Below are 23,583 nucleotides of genomic sequence, written 5' to 3'. Positions count from 1 at the left end.
ACATCGTTACAACAGCCGTCGGATATGAAAGTTGAACAACCTGAGAGAAGCTCCGGGGTCGTCAGGGCTGCTGGCAATTAAAAGTTACGTTGCCGAGTCGACCGAAGCGCAGATGCTGCGTCTTTTTATTGCAGAAGTGCGAGAAGCACTGGAGGCTAGTTTGGACAGTACGTGCAGCCGAAGTTTTATCTTTCCAAACTCTCCAATCTCCCCCAATAAAGATGTCAAATTTGACAAATAGCTAAACTTCAGTCGTGATTTCAGACGGCGCATGATGTTGCTAGTAGAAGAATTCGAAGGGAAATGTTTAACAACGCGTAGAAAAACTGTCGATCACATTGACCAATTTCTGTAATTGTGGTAAAGAGAGAGTTAGCGTCGTTATGTACAGCTTGTTACTAGATGCCACGTGACGCGTCCGAGCAGCCTCGTCACGGTTACATATACAAATCTGTACATATTCAGATTGAAGCCTTGAAATTACTTTAAAGAATAGTTAAAGTTATGCTCGCTTAGAAGTCTTTTTCTCTGTTTTGTTTTCAGTTAAGTAGGTGGCAAGTTAACGTATATCGGAGTGAAACTTGCATGGCCGATTTTTTTCGACCGATGCCGTACTGTGTGTGTTTTGAAACGTGAAACTTCTTTTTATTGGTCGCTCGTTCCAGACTATCGACAGAATGAAGATGGACCGCTATTTGAGATGGACTCTCCACGTGATCGATCCGCATTTGCAACTGTTCCAGGGCGAAAACAGAGGGGGGAAAAGAGAGAAAGAATCGAATGCCTGCAACACCGGACTAAACGACGCCTCGACATTATTCTCGCTTACGTTACTTAGACTCCCGCTGTATGACCTCGTTTGTTGATTGAAAATGTAAATAATTCAATTTTTCTTCGGGGTGTTCGCTTGCTTCCTTTCAGCTTGACAAGGTACAGCGGTTCGCAACAGTCATTTGCTGCCGGACGCAGGTGTGCCGTTCGCAAGGCCAACAAGAGACTGTTCATTTTGTTCGCTTCGAGCTATGATATCGCTCTAGAAAAGTTTTGTGACTTTTGTTCATTCTTTGTACTTTCTGCATGCTAAAGCCGCTTCGATGATAATGTCGTACCTTTTCTACATCTCACAAATCTATCACTTGTTAACTGACGAAGACCGACTGATAGCATGCTCCCCATTAGCAATTCCTTGTTGTTTTTCTTAACCCTTATTTTCTATGAACGAGTCTCGAAGCGGAAAGTCATTTAAAGACCCTTCTACTGTTTCTTCACTATTACATGTGGCAGAGAATAACTGTAATCATTTGCGCCTTGCACTGATTTCGAACGCTCAATTTGTTGCTGTTGAAAGTGCTGATGTATTATTTCATCCTACACACAATGTGCTGTGAAAAATCCTTCAGCGTCTCAAAGAACTCGAAATCTAATATCAGAGCATATTTTGCACGCATGCTTTCACAATAGACATTGATGTATCGCATTTGTCTTTTGTGTCGATATTTTGTATTATAGGTTTTGTGTGTAATTCCAAGAAGGTCGCGTAATAATGCAAACTGAACATACCTGCGCGTTTGTGACAGAATATGTCATATCTCCATAGCAGTTCCGGAGGGCTGCAGCTTTATACAACCAATTTCTGCAAACATGCTCATTGTGCATAAAATGTTTTGGACAGCTCAATTGTACAAGGAAGGGAATAGTGTGAAACATTTTTTCTATTATCTATTACAACATGCTTTTAACGCAAACGAAGCAACGGAGACAAACCAAAAGCTAATATTTTATTATCGTTGTTTGACTGCGTCATCAGCGATGCGTTTGACTATTTAAGTAAGCATGAGATAAACACAGTGACAAAGACGCCTCAGGTGTCTTCCTCTGCTGTCAAAGACACGTTGATGGATTAACTTGCCGGTCCACTACTCAATGACTCCATGGCATAATTAGTGAGAGAGCGAGTCCCTGAAGAGGAATGAAAATATGTATTTGAAATCAATTAGCCTGCTACCTTCCGCTTGTGAATGTTGTTTGTCGAGTTTCCCTTTTTTTCCGTACCGTCATTGATCGTTATAACTTGCTGTTTGTTGCGGACACAGTCTGGAAAGTTGCTTTCCCACATTACACCACCTACTCATTACCACTGTGTAGCTAAGGCTATCCAGCGCTTTACTTCGTTACATTGCGAGCGTGAGCACTGAGGTGGAACACCGTAAGATAAATAACCGCTAGGCTGACAAAGAGAAACACCTTTGATTACGAAAGTAAGAAAACAAAAGCGTAAACGAGATTTTCTTCCCCGCTGGATGCAGTCGCCGAAACTAACTGGCGCCCAAATACAGGCGGAAGAGGACAATATCTTTAGTTGGTGTCTAACTATGGGTGCGAGTAATGAACTCCCCAAGCGTTAAGTACGACAATCATTGCCGGAGTTCTTCGTTCTGAACTGCAATCACGCGTCCAGAAATTATTTGTCCTGAGAAGACCCACACATAATTTCCTGCGTAGCATTGTTTTTTGTTCGCTTGCTTTTTTCTTTATGCTCGACAAGGCTTAGGGAATGGAGTTATGCGTCGCACAGCAAGTGCAGTGATCCGAGGTTCCGTCAGGCTTGTCGCGATTTCCTGGTACAAGAGCACGTCGTCCTTGTTGCTCTTAATGTACTTCAGCGGAACAGTCATGCAACATTCTCCGAGTAGTCTGCTCCTTTAAAAAGTCCGCTGTGGTATTCACTGAAAGCGCAATTAATGATTTATCGTAAAAACTTGGTACGATCGTTGTAGATTTATTTAGTTAAGCTAGCTGAGAAGCTGGCAAAACTAACTTAATGAGAGGTATGCCGCACACAGAGCAAAAAACAGCATGCTCTTTTCACAATTTTTGCTCTCTCTTTCAATAATAAGTACAGCAGCGTGTAAAGAGAGTAGACTTATGGAGCATAGACATCGCAAATGCTGCGACATTGAGTTGCACGAAAAAAAAAATTGGCGAATATCATAAGAAAATTATTGTCCATGTGGATTGGTCGCGTTCTGGTGCAACCACTTGGGCCCGGCGCCGGCATTTAATTGAGCCAGACTACACGTAAGCATACCGTTGGCTAAACATGCCCAATCTTTGCGCCAGCATTTCTAGTGGCCTGTGCTGGCTTTGCGTCCTTTGGAATCATCACGGAGCAAGGCGACAAGCCGAAACCGCCGATATATATTGTGTCGAGATCTCGCATATCTTATTTCGGCCATTTAGGCTTATCGCTTCCCTCCGCGTCAGCGCAGAGTTACAAGCAAACGACAGCCAACGCTGGTAGAAACAATGCGCGCTGCTCTCTAATCGGCCAGTGACGTCAGCGCTGAAGTCAACTAATCGGGGAATATTTCCTAGAATCTTCCCATATTGTTTACTCCTTCGACTTTATCCCTTGCGTGGCTGCCAAAGCGGCGCATCCAAGGTTTGGGAAGTAGGCAAACAAAGATACCGCTTTCGAAGTAGGCGAGATGAAGTGAGGAGTTCATTGTTTCAGCGGTAGAACGGTGGCACGATAAAGTTTTTCTATCGCCTTTTCAGTAAGTACCACGGCGCTTTCCTGTTTTCCCGAAGAGTGTATAGTGAAACGAAGCACTCATTCGCGAGCACCTGCATCAGTTCGATCGACGCGGAAAGGCGGCCCGCGTTCAAACAGGGCGCGCTGCAGACAGATCGCAGCCAAGGATGTGAACGCTGTGTATACATACTATAAATACCTGTACAAGCCACGTGTTGTCAGTGAGGTTTGCCTTCTTTTCGTTTTCAAATATGGAAAAACTAAAGTGTTGACGGGAGATACGGACACTAACTACCTTGTTCTTGTTGTGTGCCCTCCCCCCTTGCCCTTATATCATGTACAGCAAGTGTGCACAGCGCGCCAATGGTGGAAGTTGTTGTCTCAATCCCGTGTGACTATAGTTGTTCAGAGGACGAAAACAAAAGAACAAATGTATGAATAAAGGTTTTCCTAAACCATGCCGCAAGTCGTCTGTACATTGTGCGTGCATCGCCAGTACTGGCGAGCGACCACCCTGTATTTGCGGTTGAGTCGCGCCTCGCCAGCGTCGGTGCTCAATCATCTGGTTATAAATGGCCATGCAAATTTGTCTCTACATCACCTCCATGTCTCAATGAGCGCGATGCTGATGCGAAAGTGCACACATACGTTTGCCACGAACCTGTGCTTGAGCCACAGTATAGTGAACTCTCACGAAAGTTCTCTATGAAAGTCAATAGCTTTTGTAAACAATGATTGTTGAAGGCGTCATAAGCGCCAATAAGGGTTCTACAGAATATGAACAAGACTTTTGCAAGGGAAAGCTCGAATGGTGTTTTCACAGCGAGTATGCAAAAGCCCATTGTGCACTTTACTGCGTATTTTTTTTCATCGTTTCTGTGGCGTCGGGATAGAGGGCAAGGCCATCGTGAATACGACACTGCATTTTAAATCTTCGTTTGCACGGTGGAGAAAAGTACGTTCACCGGCTGATTGGGGAGAAAACAAAACCCGACTGTTCTCGTTCGAGAGGGGACGATATCGGCATTAAGCGTTATACCCCAGCCACGACTTTGTAGCGGTGTCGTCCACTCAATTCTGAGCCACTCTTATAATCCACCGTTCACGGCCGGTTTATCCTATTGATAACGCAGACGGATCGCCGCTTTGACCACTGACCAAGCGCAAGAAGGCATGGATAGAAAAGGGATCGTCAAATTATTATGGTGCAGGAGGCTTTATATATAAAGGACGAAACAATGGAAACCTACGGGCTTTAATTTGGCTAATCATGACCATATAAAGCCACCAGACAATGAAGCCAAGGAAAGATAATGGGAAATTAGCTGTGGTTGAAACTGAAAAGAAAATAATAAAGAATGGGAAGTTAATGAGGCATATTAAATAACGTGCCACGGGTGGCACCCGAACTCTCCCCCCATGTATGTATGTATGTATGTATGTATGTATGTATGTATGTATGTATGTATGTATGTATGTATGTATGTATGTAACGAGGGTCTCGAATCCGGCAACATTGATGCCTTCAGGTAGCATGTGTGGGTTTATTGACCAGTTGCCTTGACCCAAAAAGATCACGTTCTCGTGACGCCTGCGGTAAAAAGGGCGTTCCGCCGCCAACGTCAACGTGTTCGTTCTCAACGTGAACACACTAACGTGTTCTACTAGGACACATAAATAACCAAGAAAGTGGATGGGAAAACTACGCCGCGGTAGCTCAATTGGTAGAGCATTGCACGCGAAATGCGAAGGTTGTGGGTTCGGTTCCCACCTGGGGCAAGTTGTTTTTTCATCCACTTTAATTTCCATTCATTTATCATTTCATTACTTCATTTATTAAGCACAACTAATTTCCCCTATGTTGTCCTTGGTGTCAGTGTTTGTTGGCTTCTGATGATATGTCTATATATATATATATATGAGAAGAAAGGGGGTTAACCGAGGGGCTCGATTTTTATTAGTCATATCATAAGAAGCCAACAAACACTGACACCAAGGACAACATAGGGGAAATTACTTGTGCTTAATAAATGAAATAAAGAAACGATAAATTACTGGCAATTAAAATGGATGAAAAAACAGCTTGCCGCAGGTGGGAACCGAACCCACAACCTTCGCCTTTCGCGTGCGATGCTCTACCAATTGAGCTACCGCGGCGCCGTTTCGAGGGCCCAGGACGCGGGCCGAGCTCAAGGCATTTTGGAATGAAGTCGCTTCTGCAAAGCTGCATTCACCCAATAAAAGTTTATTCTCTCTCTCTCTCTCTCTCTCTCTCCCCATCCACTTTCGTGGGTATTTATGTATCCTAGTAGAACCCCGGGAGTGTTAGCTAGCGCCGCCACTCACAGATCTTGACGGCGGACGTGGAACGTCCTTCATGCCGCAGGCGTCACGAGAACGTGATCTTTTTGGGTGAAGGCAACTGGTCAATAAAACCCACATATGCTACCTAAAGGCATCAATGTTGCCGGATTCGGGACACTCGTTATGTAATCAATGAGAAGATGTAATCACCCTCGTTATGTAATCAATTAACGTTGTATATATATATATATATATATATATATATATATATATATATATATATATATATATATACAACGGGCAGGAGGCAGGCATACGAAATTGAGCCCGTGAGCACTACTACCTGCGATCGTCGTCTTCGTCAGTCCTCATGATCGTTCGCTGCTGCAGTGCCTCGTAGCATGACCTCCGGCGGCGAAGGCGCTATCCTGGCGCTTGGTAGGTTTGAGTGATATCGCTTCAGTCGAAGTACGTGAACGGTATTAGAGGAGGATAGCGATGTGGAGGTATCGAGAAGTTTTAACTCGTAGGCCTCGTCTGTGACTTGCCGCAGGAAATGGTACGAGCCTGAGTAGGGCGAAATCAGCTTCTCACAAAGTCAAACTCGCCGTGCTGGTTTCCAAAGAAGCACGATGTCACCAGGGTTAAAGTGGGCATCGCGGTGATGAGCTTCATATATGCGTCGTTGCTTTTCTTGGGAAGTGGTCAAACACAGGCGTGCAATCTCACGTGCCTCGGTAGCTCTAGATATGACATCTCGGGCATATTCTGACGTATCGAGAACGGCTGGCAGGATCTTGTCAAACGGTAGTATAGGATCTCTTCCATACAAGAGAACAAACCTATTAAAGCCAGCAGAATCATGGCGGGACGTATTGTAGACGAAGGGGACGAACAGCAGAGCGGCATCTCAGTCAGGGTGGTCGGAAAAGACGTACCTAACAAGAATTTCTGTGATAGTTCTATCGAGTCGCTCCGTGAGGCCGTTGGTCTAAGGGTGACACGCCGTTGTAAACTTGTGCTTCATAGTGCAGGTGGGTAAGATGTCCTGGACAACACCTGTGAGAGAACGTAGCGGCGCCAGTCGGTAAGGAGTTGTCGGGGAGCGCCGTGGTGAGGTATCACAGAGTCGAGAAGTAAGTCAGCGACGTCGGTTGCACAATTGGTAGGGAGAGCGTGCGTGAGCGCGTAGCGAGTGGTGTAGTCCATAGCAATTTCTATCCACTTGTTGCCACTAAGCGATAGAGGAAAAGGGCCAATGAGGTCAAGACCAACCCGAAAGAATGGCACAGATGGTATTTCAATGGGCTGCAGGCGGCCAGCTGGTAGGGCTGCTGTTCTTCTTTTTTTTTTGCGGTGTTCACAAGATTTACAGGAGGCGACGTAATGGCAAACGGAACGGCAAATACCGGGACAAATGAAACGACGCCGAACACGGTCACATGTCTTTGAGACTCCCAAATGGCCAGTGGTTGGGAGTCTCACGCATATGTTTGGGAATGACCAATAGCAGTTCAGGGCCATCAGGGTGCATGTTATAATGATACAATATCTCATCTTGCAGTACAAACATAGGCGAATAGGGGGAACTTGTCAGGTCCGTCAGGCTAAGAATGATGCCTCTCAGGTAAGGGTCGCGTCATTGCTCATCGTCGATTGTCGCCAAACGCAGTAAGCGCGAGGACGCAAGTTTACTCGCCGGTCTCAGGCTGGTCTGGTGGGTCTACTGGATGACGTGACAAGCAAGCAATCAGCGTCCTTATGCAGTCGGCCTGTCTTATACACCACTGTGTAAGAGTAGTCTTGGAGCCGTAGAGCCCACCGACCGAGACGTCCAGTTCGATGTTTTAAAGACGAAAGCCAGCAGAGTGCGTGGTGATCGCTGATCACCGTGAAAATCCGTTCATGGAGGTAGGGGCGAAATTTACCTACTGCCCAAGCGAGGGCGAGGCATTCACGTTCGGTGATCGAGTAATTGTGTTCGGCTGGTGACAGAGAAGGGCTAGCGTTCGCGATGACACGGTCGCAACCATGCTGTCGCTGTGCCAAAAAAGAGCCGATAACGTGGTCACTGGCGTCGGTGCGAACCTCCGTTGGGGCGGACACGTCAAAGTGGTCGAGAATCGGTGGTGACGTGAGTCGCGTCGTCAGCTCAGTGAATGCACTAGCTCGGTCGGGACCCCAGACAAAAGTCGCGTCTTTCTTAAGAAATTCCGTTAGAGGGCGTGCGAAGTCAGCGAAATTTCGAAGTCAGCTTCGAACGTCGGTTGCGCAAGTCACAGGGAAATCCTTAACCGCGCAAACTTTTTCCGGATTGGGACGAACACCGGATGAGTCGACGGGGTGTCCGAGCACAGAAAGTTGCCGGCGGCCAAAGTGACATTTCGCCGAATTGAGCTGAACTCTCGAGTTGCGGTGCACTGAAAGAACTGTCGAGATGCTCGAGGTGTGTGCCGAAATTCGGTGAAAAGACAAGGACATCGTCGAGGTAGCACAAGTATATTGACTACTTTAAGCGGTGAAGGAGTGCGTCAATCATTCGTTAGAATGTGGCAGGAGCATTGCATAGCCCGTATGGCATCACCTTAAACTGGTAGATTCCATCAGGTGTAATAAGCGCCACCGCATTTCCACTATCCACGTCGTCAACTGCAATCTGCCAATACCCTAAACGAAAGCCTAACGAAGAAAAGTACTTGGAATCACTGAGACAGTCAAGGACGTCATCTATCCGAGGTAAGGGGTACAGGCCTTTTTTTTTTTGTTACTCGGTTAAGATTCCGGTAGTGGATACAGAAGCGCCAGCTGTTGTCCTTTCTAACGAGCACGACAAAAGATGCCCACGGGCTTGAAGAAACTTCGGTGATATCACGGGCAAGCATTTTGTCAACTTCCTTTTGTATAACTTGGAGATCAGCGGAGGAGAGACGATAGGGACGTCGGTGTACGGGTTTGGCATCACCGGTGTGAATCCGATCCTTGACAACTGTTTGGCTCAGAGATCGGTCATTGAGGTCAAAAATGTCCTGGTATGACATTAGCAGGCCCCAAAACGCCTGTGCGCGTTCGGCCGGAAGATCAGTGGCGATCATCTTCGTTATTTTATCTAACATCGTGGCGTTCGAATCAATAGCAGCAGAAGGCGGTGCAGCAGGCTCAGTTAAGAAGAAAACATGATAGTCGGAGGCTGGAGCTAGGGTTGCAAGAGAGATAAACTGGGAAATCACTTGAGGACATAGTCCAGAATTCACAATAGGGAGACATGCGGCATTGCCCTTTATACTGATGACCGAGTGCGGGAACATGACATTCTGCGAACAGAGGGTGGTAGCGTTGGGTGACACTATTTAACCGCCGTCGTCCACATGGGGATCAGGAGAGACGTCTATGTACGTCCCGGCTGGATATGGTAGACGACTGTAGTCGGCGGAACACATCTGACTCGGCGCAGGATCAGAAGGCTCAACGGCATGAGGTAAGGCAAGCTGGATGACCCGTGCAGAGCAGTCAATAAGAGCCAAATGTGCCGAGAGAAAGTCAAGTCCTAAGATGATTACATGGAGCACTGATCCAAGACGTAAAACAAAACTGAGGTATGGCGTCCGCAACAGTGACACGGGCGGTACACAACCCAGCAACAGACGGAGTCGCACAATCGGCTACGCAGACTACAGCGATCGGAGCAGGTGTAAGAACTTTCTTCAGACAAATACGGAGGTTTGAGTTCATGACCGATATATGGGCGCCGCTGTCAATGAGTGCGATGACAGGTATACCGTTCACGTCTACGTTGATGAGGTTGTGTTGTCCAGGTAGTGCGAGCAGAGGAATTTCGGGTCGGGTCGGGTCGTCGTGGCAGGCTCACCTCTCAAAGCTACGACCGTCAGTTTTCCGATGAGCGACGGGAGCATGTGGGAGAAGGAGAGTGACGACGCAGAGGTGAGCGGGACAGGTGTCGGGATGGCGAAAGGGAGCGGTTTGATCGTGCTGGCCATGATGACGGAGCGCTGTCGTCGTCATTGTGTATCGGCACTGAGGAGCTACCACCTGGACGTCGGATGTTTCGATAGTTCGGTCAAGGCTACGAGTTCCTAGCATTTCGACGATGGCGGGAAATGTGTCCAACGCGTCTACAACCGAAGCAGGTCGGCCTGTCATCGGAAGTGCTCCATGCTGCGGAATTCTGATAATGAGGATGAACAGTTGGGCTTCTCTATAACTCAGGTGTGGCGGGTGGGCGGTAGTCAGGTCCGTTGACTGGGGAAAGCGTGTGTAATTCTGCGTTGGCTAGTTCTTGACGCGCAAAGGTTTGGATAAGGGAAATGGTTGCATGGGGCTCGTCGGGGTTACACGCTTGAAGGGAAACTGCGGAAGTAGCTTCAATCTCGTGGCGGATAATGCGCACAGTATTGTCGGATGCAGCAGGAACGGGGGGAGCTGGTGGGAGAAGGAGGTCCTCACAGGTAGACGTGGCAGCCATGATCTGAAGATGTGTGAAGTTCGGAGTAACGCTGCGACTTTTTGCTTCTTCAAAGCGTCGGCATTCATTGATGACGTCTTGCACTGTGTATGAGTTCTTAAAAGCCAGAAGTGTAAACGCGTCATCCGTGACACCTTTGATGATATGCGCAACCTTTTCCGTTTCCGGCATCGTGTCATCGGCTTTGCGACAAAGCGCGAGCACGTCCTGGATGTACGTCACCTAGGACTGGATGCAAGTTTGAGCTCGGCATGCAAGTTCTCGCTGTGCAGCATGACGGCGTTCGATGGGCTTGCCGAACAGATCGATGAACTTTTGCTTACATACCTCCCAGCTCATAAGTTCCTGTTCGTGGATCAGAGGCCACACTTGTGCCGTACCCGCCAGGTAAAATATGATGTTCGCTAGCATCTAGAGTCGGGTCGCAGTTGCTGCTAGCGCTCGCCCGTTCGTACAGTTGAAGCCAATCTTTGACGCCGGAAAACGAGCTGCATAGTTTGTTTTCCGGTGTTCTTTAACTTTTTGACCAGGTCACCAGTTAAAGAACTCCAGAAAACAAGCTATGCAGTCACAGCCGTCGAAATCTAGGCTTGCTCTCCTTCCTTATGTACACCGCGTTTCCCATTACACAGTGACAATTGCGGCTAAGGCAGCAGCGAGGATTATAAGCAATTCCCTTAATAATCTGAGCGGGTTGTGCAAAATAGCCAACAGGGTGGATACTGTCGCGTGTTACGTTTCGCCTACGACGCGCGGTTTAGCCGGCGCGGCTGCAACGGACGCCGGGGCTTCGTTCAAAGCGGCAGACATTTTGGCCCGTTCGGCGCCGCCGCTACGCCTCCCCGCCAAGCGCGTCCAGGCCTGTTCTAATGCCACGTGTCTTCATGTGCGTGTGTGTGTGTATGTGCATGTTGGTGCCCACGCTTGTCGAAGCGCGGCAGCCGGGGAGAGGAGCTCCCCCAACTGTGAAGCGAGGGGGTCTGACCGGCGCCGACACGACGTATGCGCCACCTTCTCTTCCCATTGTGCCCGAACGGCGCCGGCACGACGGCTGCGCCACCTTCTCATCCCATTGTGCCCGAGCGGCACAGTCACGTGCTCGTCTATAGAGGGGTTCCTTCTTGCCCTCAACTGCGAGAGTATAAAAGCAGCTGCCCCCGGACGCCAAGAGAGGCTCCGATTTCTTCTGTTGAGTAACGTGCTCTCCCGTCTCTCTACTTCGGTCGACCTGACCGCCAACTCTTTGCGATGTTAGAATAAACAAGTTGTTTTGTTGTTACCAGTCGACTCATGCTTTGCCGGGACCTTCGGACGCTTCCAGTTGTGCCCCAGGCCGCCAGGCCAACGCTACCCTTGGGGCTTGCGACCCAGGTGCAACAACGGGCGTCAGCGCTGAGTTTCCAACAACTCGTGCCAGCGGTGCGATGCCAACAACTCGTGCCAGCGGTGCGATCCCAACAACTGCCTGCCAGCGGTGAGATCGCGACAACGGAGGCCAGCAGCGAAGATATGCAGTTGACTGTATGCTGAGCAGCTCAACGACGATCCGGGAGCAGTGCAACAAGCCCTGTGTGATGACTGGTTGCCTGCAGCGGAACGACTGCGCTGAATTCTTGGCTGCGAGGTTTGGTGAGTGCGGGACTTTCTTCTTCTGAGCTTTGCCAGGCTTTTGTTAGTGTCAGAAACAGAGCTGGTAATTGTGGTTGTCGTTGCTGCCGGGTTAGTTTGCGGCAAGACAATAATAGGCAGTAAAGAAAGCAGCATTCAGAGCAGCCATGGATTTGAAGTCGTTGCGCAAACCGAAATTGCTGGAGCTTGCAAGAGAGTTGGGTCTGGATGTCTCAGACAAACTCAGAAAACCTGAACTGCTAAGGGCTATTCTTGAGTTAGAAGCTGAGGAAGACGAGCTGTCGGAATGCCTTGAGACCATTGAGGAGAGGGAGACGGCAAAAAGACAGGAGCGCGAAATTAAAGAACAGAAAGAAAAAGAAGAGCGTGAACGTAAAGAACAGAAAGAGCGAGAGCAACAAGAGCGCGACCACGCTTTGGAAATGAAGCGTCTTGAGGTAGAGATGGAACGCGCTCGTAATGGAAGTCAGGCACACGGTGCAGGAGAACGCGTATTGTTCAATATGACTGACCTGATGCGGCCGTTTAAGCTTGGAGAGGACATTGGTTTGTTCCTGGTTAACTTTGAGCGAACGTGCGAGAAGCAGGGGTTCTCTCGGGAAACGTGGCCACAGCGCTTGCTCACTTTGTTACCCGGCGAGGCGGCCGACGTAGTCGCTCGCTTGAATAGAGAGGAGGCAGAGGATTTCGACAAAGTGAAATCGAGTCTGCTAAAAAAGTACAGGCTGTCAGCGGAGGCTTTCCGTCGGAAGTTTCGGGAAAATGAGAAAGGCAAAAGTGAGTCATATACGGAGTTTGCGTACAGGCTTATGTCAAACATGCAGGAGTGGCTCAAAGAAGAGAAAGCGTTTGGTGACCACGATAAAGTTCTGCAGTGCTTCGGGCTAGAACAGTTTTATAGTCGGTTACCTGAGAACGTGCGGTACTGGGTCTTGGATAGGCCAGACGTTTGTACGGTGGCTAAAGCCGCTGAGCTAGCCGAGGAGTTTGTGACGCGTCGGGCTCGCGGAGCTAAGGACGGTCAAAAGGGTGAATTTGGCTCGAAGTTTGAGAGGCCAAAGTTCACACCCATGAGAGCAAAGGGGAACACACGTAGTGCGGATGCGAGTGAAAGCAGTGCGACCGAACCTAAGGAGACGGCGGCAGCCGAAGCCGAACGCAGAAAGCGGTTCGAGACGAGGCAAGCGCGCGTTTGTTATACGTGCCAGAAGCCGGGTCACTTTTCGGCGCAGTGTCCGGAAACAACACCAAAAGTTGTGTTTTTGTCATTATGCAGCACTGACGAGAACATGAAGCTTCTTGAGCCTTACATGCGAGACCTCCTCGTGAACGGGAAAGAGTGCCGAGTGCTTCGCGATTCCGCAGCTACAATGGATGTAGTTCACCCCTCTTACGTAGAACCCCATATGTTCACGGGCGAGTGCGCATGGATCAAGCAAGCCGTGGTAGCTCATAGCGTGTGTCTGCCCGTAGCAAAAGTGCTTATTGAAGGACCATTCGGAGCGCTTGAGACGGAGGCCGCAGTGTCATCTATGCTGCCCCCCCAGTACCCGTACCTATTTTCGAACAGGTCCGATCACCTCCTGCGCGAGAAGGGGCTTTTGTTTGGAGAGGCTAGCGTTCAGGCCTTAACCAGATCGAAGGTTCGGGAGCTCGCTGCAAAGGCGGTGGTTGCGTGGCCGACGTTATGAAACACTGAAAAACGGTCAGAGGCGCGGCAAGCCGATATTCAGAGCACGCCCGAACTGAATAAAATTGAGCTTGTAGCGTTGAAGGCGCCAGATACTGGAGAGGAAATGCCCGATAAGGGAAAGTTAGAAGAGCTATCTGCAGATTTGCTCATCGCGCCTACGTCAGACGGACTTGATAGGTTGCTAAAAGTCAGCCGGTCGGCTTTGATAGCCGAGCAAAAGAAGGATGGCAGCCTAGAAAACGCGCGCTGCAATGTCAAGGAAGGTATCGCCAGGAAAAATGCGCGTTTTGTGGAAAGAGGTGGAGTCCTGTACCGGAAGTATCTAGACCGCAGGGGAGTGGAGTTCGATCAGCTGATCGTGCCTCAATGCTATCGTCAGGATCTGTTGCGCTTGTCGCACGGGGGTTCATGGTCCGGACACCTAGGAGTTAAGAAAACTAAGGACCGTCTCTTGCAATAGTACTATTGGCCAGGGTGTTTTCAGGACGCAGACCACTTTGTGAAGACATGTGACACCTGTCAGCGGGTGGGCAAACCAGGGGACAAATCGAGGGCGCCGTTGAAGTTGGTACCTATCATTACGGAGCCTTTTAGACGGCTCGTTATTGATACAGTGGGACCTCTGCCGGTAACAGCCACGGGGTACAGACACATTTTGACTGTGATCTGCCCAGCGACAAAGTTCCCTGAAGCAGTGCCGCTTAAAGAACTCAGCTCAGTTGAGATAGTCAATGCACTACTGTCCATATTTGCGCGAGTTGGTTTTCCTGCGGAAATCCAATCAGATCAGGGCACAGTGTTTACTAGCGCTTTGACGACAACTTTTCTCGAAAGGTGTGGGGTAAAGCTGTTACACAGCTCAGTGTACCACCCACAGTCGAATTCTGTTGAGAAGCTCCACTCCGTCATGAAGCGCGTGTTGAGAGCATTGTGTTTTGAACATCAAACTGACTGGGAGCTGTGTCTGCCTGGGGTGATGTTTGCATTACGGACCGCGCCGCATGCGGCTACGGGGTTTTCGCCAGCTGAGCTGGTGTACGGTCGCTCGCTGCGATCTCCGCTTCGCATGCTTCGAGAATCGTGGGAAGGCAGGGGCGACGACCCAGTCGTGGTGGAGTACGTGCTTAAGCTCCTCGAACGCTTAAGAAGGGCACAGGAGTTGTCAGGTGAAGCAATGGCAAAGGCCCAGCAGAGGGCCAAGGTTTATTATGATCGGACAGCCAGGGCCCGTCGTTTTGAGGTTGGCGATGAGGTCATGATATTGCGCACATCGCTAAACAACAAACTAGACGTGCAGTGGGAGGGCCCAGCACGGATTGTTCAAAAACTGTCGGACGTTAAATACGTGGTGAGTCTGCCAGGAAAGCGGAAAGCACAGCAAGTTTACCACTGTAATCTGCTCAAACCTTATAGACAAAGGGAAGCAGTGGTGTGCATGATGGTAAACGTTCCTGAAGAGCTTCCGGTCGAGCTTCCGGGACTAGGCTCAGTGACGAACAGGAAAGACACCAATCAGGTCATTAGTGACTTAGTCAGTGGAGCATCGCTGTCGCCTGAGCAGAAAACCGAACTACACCAGCTCTTACAAGAGTTTCAAGGTCTGTTCTCTGAGAGGCCTGGTAGGACTTCTGTACTTACTCATGACATAGAACTTACCTCCCCAGAGCCAGTACGATCCAAGGCGTACCGGGTGTCACCCCGCCAGAGCGATATTATGGAGGCTGAGTTAAAGAAAATGCTACAGCTCGGTGTTATTGCGGCAGGTGAGAGTGATTATACCTCCCCTTTGATTTTAGTTGAGGTACCGGGCAAGGAACCTCGTCCTTGCGTCGACTACCGCAGGCTTAATTCCATCACTAAGGATCAAATTTATCCGATCCCTAACATCGAGGAGCGCCTTGAGAAAGTTAGTAGCGCTCAGTTTATTTCCACCCTAGATCTTGTCAGGGGTTATTGGCAGGTTCCACTTACAGAAGAGGCTAGTAGGTATGCGGCGTTCATTTCACCAATGGGAACATTCCGTCCTAAAGTGTTGAGTTTTGGTTTGAAGAACGCGCCATACTGCTTTTCAAGCCTCATGGATAAAGTGTTGCGGGGACAGCAAGAATTCGCTTTACCGTATTTAGACGACGTAGCGATATTCTCCGCATCCTGGTCTGAGCATATGGCACACTTGCGGGCAGTATTAACCCGCCTGCGCGAAGCGGGCTTGACAGTCAAGGCTCCCAAGTGCCAGTTAGCACAGGCCGAGGTTGTCTACCTCGGTCACGTGATTGGTCGGGGTCGTCGCCACCCCTCTGAAATAAAGGTGGCCGCTGTGCGAGACTTCCCGCAACCGCACACGAAGACCGATATTCGGTCGTTCTTAGGTGTCGCCGGCTACTATCAGAGGTACATCCCCAGGTACTCTGTTATCGCGGCTCCCCTGACGGATGCTCTAAGAAAAACAGAGCCCCAAACAGTCGTATGGGACGAGACAAAGGAAAGAGCTTTTAGCGCCCTAAAGAGTGCCCTAACAAGCCAGCTTGTGCTACGATCACCAGACTATACAAAAGGGTTCGTTGTTCAGTGCGATGCTAGTGAGCGAGGCATGGGAGTTGTACTGTGCCAACGGGAAAATGGAGAAGTAGAACACCCCATCCTGTATGCTAGTCGTAAGCTGACCAGTCGTGAGCAGGCGTACAGCGCCACCGAGAAAGAGTGTGCGTGTCTCGTGTGGGCCGTTCAGAAATTGTCATGCTATCTAGCCCGCTCGAGGTTTATCATTGAGACGGATCACTGCCCTCTCCAATGGCTGCAGACCACCTCTCCCAAAAATGGCCGCCTCCTGCGCTGGAGCCTCGCTTTGCAACAATATTCCTTTGAGGTGCGTTACAAAAAGGGGAGTCTCAACGGTAACGCCGATGGCTTAAGTCGAAGCCCCTAACGTAGGAATCAGCCTCAAAATTGTTTGTTACTGATGTTTTTCTTCCTGAGGCAGGATTTTTAACATATTGCTTTTGTTTAGTGTTTCAAAGTGATGACATGCTTTCTAGTGCAATTTTCCAATTTGTGGACGCGTTCTGAGTGCTGCTAGACTACTGTAAGGAACTAGGCAGTGGTATAAAAGGGGAAAGAGCCTGGCAGGGCTTAGTGAGGGTTGTGCCGTGCTTGCTGACTGAGCGGTTGAGTTTCAGCGTAGTTCTAACGCTTGCCGGGAACGAGAACAAAAATGTGAACTCTCCCGAAGTCACTTTGCAGTGTCCTGTGCGAACCTGAACGAGAGAACGAGGCCTTCTCTGTGCGCTGCGCTCAAGAAACGTCGAGGGACGCCCGACTTCGGTTATGAGCATCATCGAGCGACATCCCTCCGGACAGCAGATGCAGTCCCCTGACCATCGGGATCTCCTTCCCCCGGCGGGGCGGTCTGTTACGTTTCGCCTACGACGCGCGGTTTAGCCGGCGCGGCTGCAACGGACGCCGGGGCTTCGTTCAAAGCGGCAGACATTTTGGCCCGTTCGGCGCCGCCGCTACGCCTCCCCGCCAAGCGCGTCCAGGCCTGTTCTAATGCCACGTGTCTTCATGTGCGTGTGTGTGTGTATGTGCATGTTGGTGCCCACGCTTGTCGAAGCGCGGCAGCCGGGGAGAGGAGCTCCCCCAACTGTGAAGCGAGGGGGTCTGACCGGCGCCGACACGACGTATGCGCCACCTTCTCTTCCCATTGTGCCCGAACGGCGCCGGCACGACGGCTGCGCCACCTTCTCATCCCATTGTGCCCGAGCGGCACAGTCACGTGCTCGTCTATAGAGGGGTTCCTTCTTGCCCTCAACTGCGAGAGTATAAAAGCAGCTGCCCCCGGACGCCAAGAGAGGCTCCGATTTCTTCTGTTGAGTAACGTGCTCTCCCGTCTCTCTACTTCGGTCGACCTGACCGCCAACTCTTTGCGATGTTAGAATAAACAAGTTGTTTTGTTGTTACCAGTCGACTCATGCTTTGCCGGGACCTTCGGATGCTTCCAGTTGTGCCCCAGGCCGCCAGGCCAACGCTACCCTTGGGGCTTGCGACCCAGGTGCAACAATGGGCGTCAGCGCTGAGTTTCCAACAACTCGTGCCAGCGGTGCGATGCCAACACGCGCGAAAAAGTTGCTATGAGAATCATGTTCGCGGCTTCATTGAATGTACAACGCATATCGTCTATAAAATTCCGCTCGTTTGTAAACGTTGCTATATCGGACAAATGGGTAGGTGCATTAATCATCGCCTGCGCGAGCATGCCGCTTCACTAAAAGGAAACCCGTACAGTCCACTCAAAACCCGGCTGCCCACTGAAACAAGTGTGCTTGCACCCCAATCTTTAAGAAATGCGAAATAATTGGAAGATATAGTGAAAAGTGGTCGCGGGAAATCTTTGAGGCATTTTGCATATTCACAAGTGCTGACGCATGCGTCAGTTCTGCGTCCATCCCACTATCGACAAAAAAACTGGATTACCTCCTTGGCTAACGCTGATCCTTGTTTTTCTGTTCGTTATGTCACCTTTAATGATGTCTTTATAAGCTGCTTCTGCAAATAGAGCATTTGGTTGTTAGACAGCGCTCTGTCCTGTGCTCTTAACTCGCTTGTCCTGCGTCGTGCTATTTCTGTTTTTTATTCCAAAGATGAACTAACCAGACCCTTTGAACAGTGATAAATTGGATGTTTTCTACTCGTGAAAAATAAAATTAAGAGCAGCCGCTAACATATGCCGAAGCGAAATTTTCGTCTGCGCGTCAGCTAGCATGAATCGGCAAAGTAGCCTCAGTTTCTTACAACACCGCAGAAAAAATGCGCCGCGCAAAAAAAAAAAGAAAAATCCACTTGAAAACAAGCGCGGAAGATCTTTCGTTTCGTCCTAAAACTGTTGCCATAAGCACAGCGTTCGTTTCTTCATAACGACCGCAGGAAAAGTGTGCTTACCTCTCGTCCGCTGGGAAAGTGAAAAATTTCGCCCTTGTGTTGCTCCCCGAGTTGCAACATAACACAGCCGCGAAGCAAGCCTTGTATCCTTTCCCGTTTTTCCAACATTGTCGGAACGTTCTCAGGGACTTAAAGATTCAAACTGCAAAGCATACGAAAAAAGAACGTGCACGTGCATAGAAAGCGACAGGAGCAGACGAAGAGAGTCGCAGCCGAAGCGATAAGAGCGAAAGCACCGTCCGTTGGCGCAACAAACGAAGCGACCAAATAAAGATACAAGATGCCGAAAAACAAAATAGCTAAAAGCACATTTTACTTCTACACATAATTGCATCCCTTCACTTTATTGTTGTGTAGGTTGGAAGGGTAGAGCCACAAATGCCAAAGTTGTTGAATTTTCCTTTGGCTACGAGAGTCATGGCGGCGCTTTATTGCCAATACCGAAACTATCGCCCCCTGTCCACCCACTGGTGCAACTAACACAGCTTCGCTGTTCGACCATCTTCGAGGACTGGAAGAGGCGTTCATTTTATTTTTAGCAAAACACCGTTTTGTGCGTTGAAATACTACAGTAACTGATGCGCCAGTGTATTTCGCGGCAAACTTTGGGGTTGAATATCTAGAAACTGGGATCGTTTAAAGCATTCGTTCAAATGTGGATGCGCATTTAGAATTTAGCTAAAAACCTAATGAGCAAAAGTTTGCTAATTAGTCGATTGTGCAGTTCCATTTCTTGTGGAAGTAACGTATGCCCCTTTGAGTGATCCAGCTGAAGGACGTGAATTCTGGTGTCTTTCACAGGCAATTCTCAAAGAGAGAGATAGAGAAAATGATAAATGAAAGGTAGGGAGGTTAACCAGGACTGAGCCCGGTTGGCTACCCTACACTGGGGAAAGGGAAAGGGGGACGGAAAGATTAAAAGAAGAGAAAGTCCACTGGAGATATCAGTTGGTCACTCAGTCCGGATGACAGACGCTGACTCAATCCGGTCGCTTTCAAATATCGCAGCAGCGCTTTTGTGGCCTTTTGTAGCTACGATATGCAAGGCCATGGTCCCAAGATCTTGTTCAAGGTGAACGGCTTTCCATCTAGCTGATTGAGAGCTGTGCATAGTCTTGCCTTTCATTTTCAAAAGATGGGCAGTAGCACATTAGGTGTTCTCACAGTAGGCAATTCTCAAAAATTCTGTACAATATAATAAACCACAAAAGATAACCAGTCATCCTTACTACGAGCTGTAATCTTTAAGAAATCACTTAACACTGGTGTAATTATTGGCTGGAAGGGTGCTCATGTGGTGCCTATAGTCAAAACATAAGACAAGAATTCAATGACTTAAGTACTGGCACATAGCTGTAACAGCTTTTTGCAAAGTTCTATAGAACAGATATTCACAAATTATGCGTTATTTAGTGGACAATACCATTGTTGTTATAAATCACCATGGCTTGCAACGTGGACGCTCTGTTGAAACGCAGCGTTTTGAGTTAATCACTGACTTCCACAATAACTTACACAAATGTCCATACGTGGATGGCACCTTCAATGATTTGGAGAAGGAATTTGATCGTCTGGCTCACAAGCATGGGTATTCACAAAACGAAGTCAATTGGCATTCAGGAAAACGTTTTCTTCGGTTCAAACGTATTTATTCAGTAGACCGGAGTCTGTAGTAATCAACTATTTTCATTCTTAATTTCAAGGTGTTAAGTCAGGGATCCCTCAAAGATCTCTATTAATACGTACGTTATATCTTATTTTTCATAAATGACGCGCACGTTGGCATAGCTCGTCGCTCTTAGCGTAACGCCAACAAAAGTACGAAAACTATGGTTTATGGCATCATTGCACGTTTGGAGCACGAATAGGCATCAACAGCCTGGAGTCTTCAACAGTCTTAAATTTTAATAGACTAGAGACGTCACAGTACAAAGACTCATTTCATAACAGAAGTTTATTCGTCATATTCAAACTTCTGTATTCAAAGACAGCTCTGACATTAATACGTTAGAGAAACGAAGACGGATTTTTTGTTTAACATTCGTTCATAAGATTTATCGTAACCTCACAACTATTCTCCAAGTCTAGTTAAACCAATCCCGAATACCTACCGTCGGCCTCAGACATTTAACACTTGAATATATATCGAAAGAATATGACTCCTCGGTGAGCGTGTATACAGACGGATCGGTATCGTCGTATGCGTCTGGTGCGGCTTTCGTCGTGCCTGCGCATCAAGTCATTCGACGGTTTCGTCTCCATAACAAGACGACTTCAACATCTACGGAACTAGTGGCAATCAGAGAGGCCGTTCAATATATTTCGCGACAGCCTCCTCAAATATGGACAGTCTTCAGCGACGCAAAATCGGCTCTTCAACTACTTAGAGTGGTGTTGAAAGAAAGCGCTTACAGAGTGTTGGCTCTTCAAACTGCCGAGCTCTACACTTTAGCCCAAGAACACGGCCACCACATCACATTTCAGTGGATTCCCAGTCACTGTGGTATACAGGGCAACGAACTGGCCGACGCCGAAGCGAAGAAAGCGCTCGAAGAACGAGAGTCACTGCTTTTAATTCCTTTTTCAAGAGCGGACGCCAACTGTCTCCTCTCCAGTGTCATCCGAAAATTGACAGCACAGCACTGGGACAATCCGGATAATCGCCACAGACGACTCCAGAGATTGGACCCTGCCCTGACTTTTAGGCTACCACCGAAACTTCAACGCAGCTGTGCCAGTCTTCTGCACAGACTAAGGCTGGGGGTAGCGTTTACGCGCGGATACGTGCACCTCATGCGACGCACCGAGTCTCCACACTGTGAGGTGTGCAATGTGACTGAGAATATAGGTCATGTGCTTTGTGACTGCCCTAAGTACGTGGAAGAGCGTGAAAGGTTGGACAAAGACCTTACGTGTCTCGACAGCGCACCGTTGTCGGAAGACGTTATTTTAGGCCCTTGGCCAGATCCTCAATCGAGTTTCAAGGCCATTCAGGCATTACTGAACTTTTTAAAAACAACGGGCTTGGATTGCAGACTTTGAGCATGCCAAATTGCTTGCGATATGTTCTACTCCTTCCTTCTATCGTCATCGTCACCCATCATGCACCTCTTCCCTCTTTCTTTCCCTCTTCCCCTTCCCCCAATGCCGAGTAGCTGGCTAGAGGAATATACCTCAGGCCGACCTCTCAGCATTTCATATCATTAAACTTCTCTCTCTCTCTCTCTAGTTAAACCTGCCAATCGCATATTTCCCCGTTTTGATCATAAATACAAGGTAGAATTACCACTTTCGCGCACTGACTCCCTGCACTCTCTTCCTGTGTTCCCATGTCGGCAGTGAAGCCCGTCAATGCTACCTTCCACTTCTTATCTCCTCCAGTAACGGACCTACTTCAAAATACAAAATCCGTGTGGCGAAACGTTCCCTAGACAACGTATCACTACTTCCAGCAAATAGCAAATATTTCTAATGGGGCCTGGTGAGGGGCCCTTTAAATATTTATACCCCTGTATATAGCGCTTACTCTTGCTTGTAATGTATGCGTATTTCTTTGTTTTCTCATACTTGCTTTCATTTTTTTTGACCCGTTGTTGTTTACATAATTCTGTTAGGTGTTTCCCATTTATCGTATCCCCCCTCCCCTGTACTTTGTACTCCCCCAACAGGCCTTTACGGCAAATAAAACATAAATTGAAATCTTGTAGTTCATATATACACGTAACAAATTACGACAGAACTCATCCCACGACGACTGTCGAAGGTAATGCGATTAGATTAGCGTTCGAGCAATGTAGCTATATACCGTATTTCTGAAGTCACATTTATTTACCATATGCAGTGGTGATTGTGAAACTTCCGATGCACACGTTTTATGCGACATGCACCGGTATCGTCCCACTTTGCTACGGCACTGACTTGCCAAGAACGCCCATTGGCATGGCGGCATGACGACGCCTGTACGAGGCCGGCGCAGTGAAGACAATGGAATGATGAAGGAATGACGTCGATGGAAGGACAAAGGAGTTCTGACGACGACGACGACATGACAATGCGATGACGATTCTTAAATGGTGACGATGGTTTATTGGTGATAACATAAGGGTAATGCGATGACTGAAACGCCTAATCACGATTGATTGAAGAAAACGGAATCACGTTGATGAACCAATGTAGAGGCTATGAGGACTACGGCATGGCGAAGGTCCGATGACGAAGTCAGAATAACGCTGATGGAACGACCGCTACTGTATGACAAAGGATACGTGACGATGGCGAAATGGCGACGGTGGCATGACTAGAGTCGGATGACGAAGCTAGGATGACGACAATGGAACGACCGCTACTGTATGGCAAAGAATGCATGACTATGGCGAAATGACGACGATGGCATGACGAGAGTCGGATGACGAAGCTAGTATGACGACAATGGAACGACCGCTACTCTATGACACCGAATGCATGACGATGGCGAAATGGCGACGGTGGCATGACGAGAGTCGGATGACGAAGCTAGAGTAAGGACAATGGAACGACCGGTACTGTATGACAACTAACGCATGACGATGGCGAAATGACGACGATGGCATGACGAGAGTCGGATGACGAAGCTAGAATGACGACATTGGAACGACCGCTACTGTATGACAACGAACGCATGACGATGGCGAAATGACGACGATGGCATGACGAGAGTCGTATGACGAAGCTAGAATGACGACAATGGAACGACCGCTACTGTATGACAACGAATTCATGACGATGGCGAAATGACAATGGCATGACGAGAGACGGATGACAAAGTTATAGTGACGACGATTGAACGACCACGACGGTCTTACGACTCCGAGTGCAGGTGCATTCAAAAGTAAATAGAAGGCGCGAGAGCGTGGTAAACCGTGTCGCAGCGCTTTCTAACGGCGGATCTGGTAACTGATTAGCTCGGTCGCCAGCAAGCAGCGCGCGTTATCAGCCGACCCTTATCTGTAGCGTACGGCCATCACTTTT

At 48.6% G+C, this 23,583-nt stretch overlaps 1 protein-coding gene across 1 annotated transcript in view; it reads left to right on the top strand.

Annotated features, from left to right (window-relative positions):
• Nucleotides 1-1,718, top strand: part of LOC142583091 (corticotropin-releasing factor-binding protein) — a 137,020-nt gene extending 135,302 nt beyond the window's left edge. Inside the window, exon 8 of the mRNA XM_075693387.1 lies at nt 666-1,718. The gene's annotated coding sequence lies outside the window, so the exon portion shown is untranslated. The remainder of the gene's footprint in view (nt 1-665) is intronic.
• The last annotated feature ends 21,865 nt before the right edge of the window (nt 1,719-23,583 follow it).

Source organism: Dermacentor variabilis, chromosome 5, assembly GCF_050947875.1.
Source record: "Dermacentor variabilis isolate Ectoservices chromosome 5, ASM5094787v1, whole genome shotgun sequence".
Taxonomy (NCBI): domain Eukaryota; kingdom Metazoa; phylum Arthropoda; class Arachnida; order Ixodida; family Ixodidae; genus Dermacentor; species Dermacentor variabilis.
This window is presented reverse-complemented; position numbering and strand designations above follow the sequence as displayed.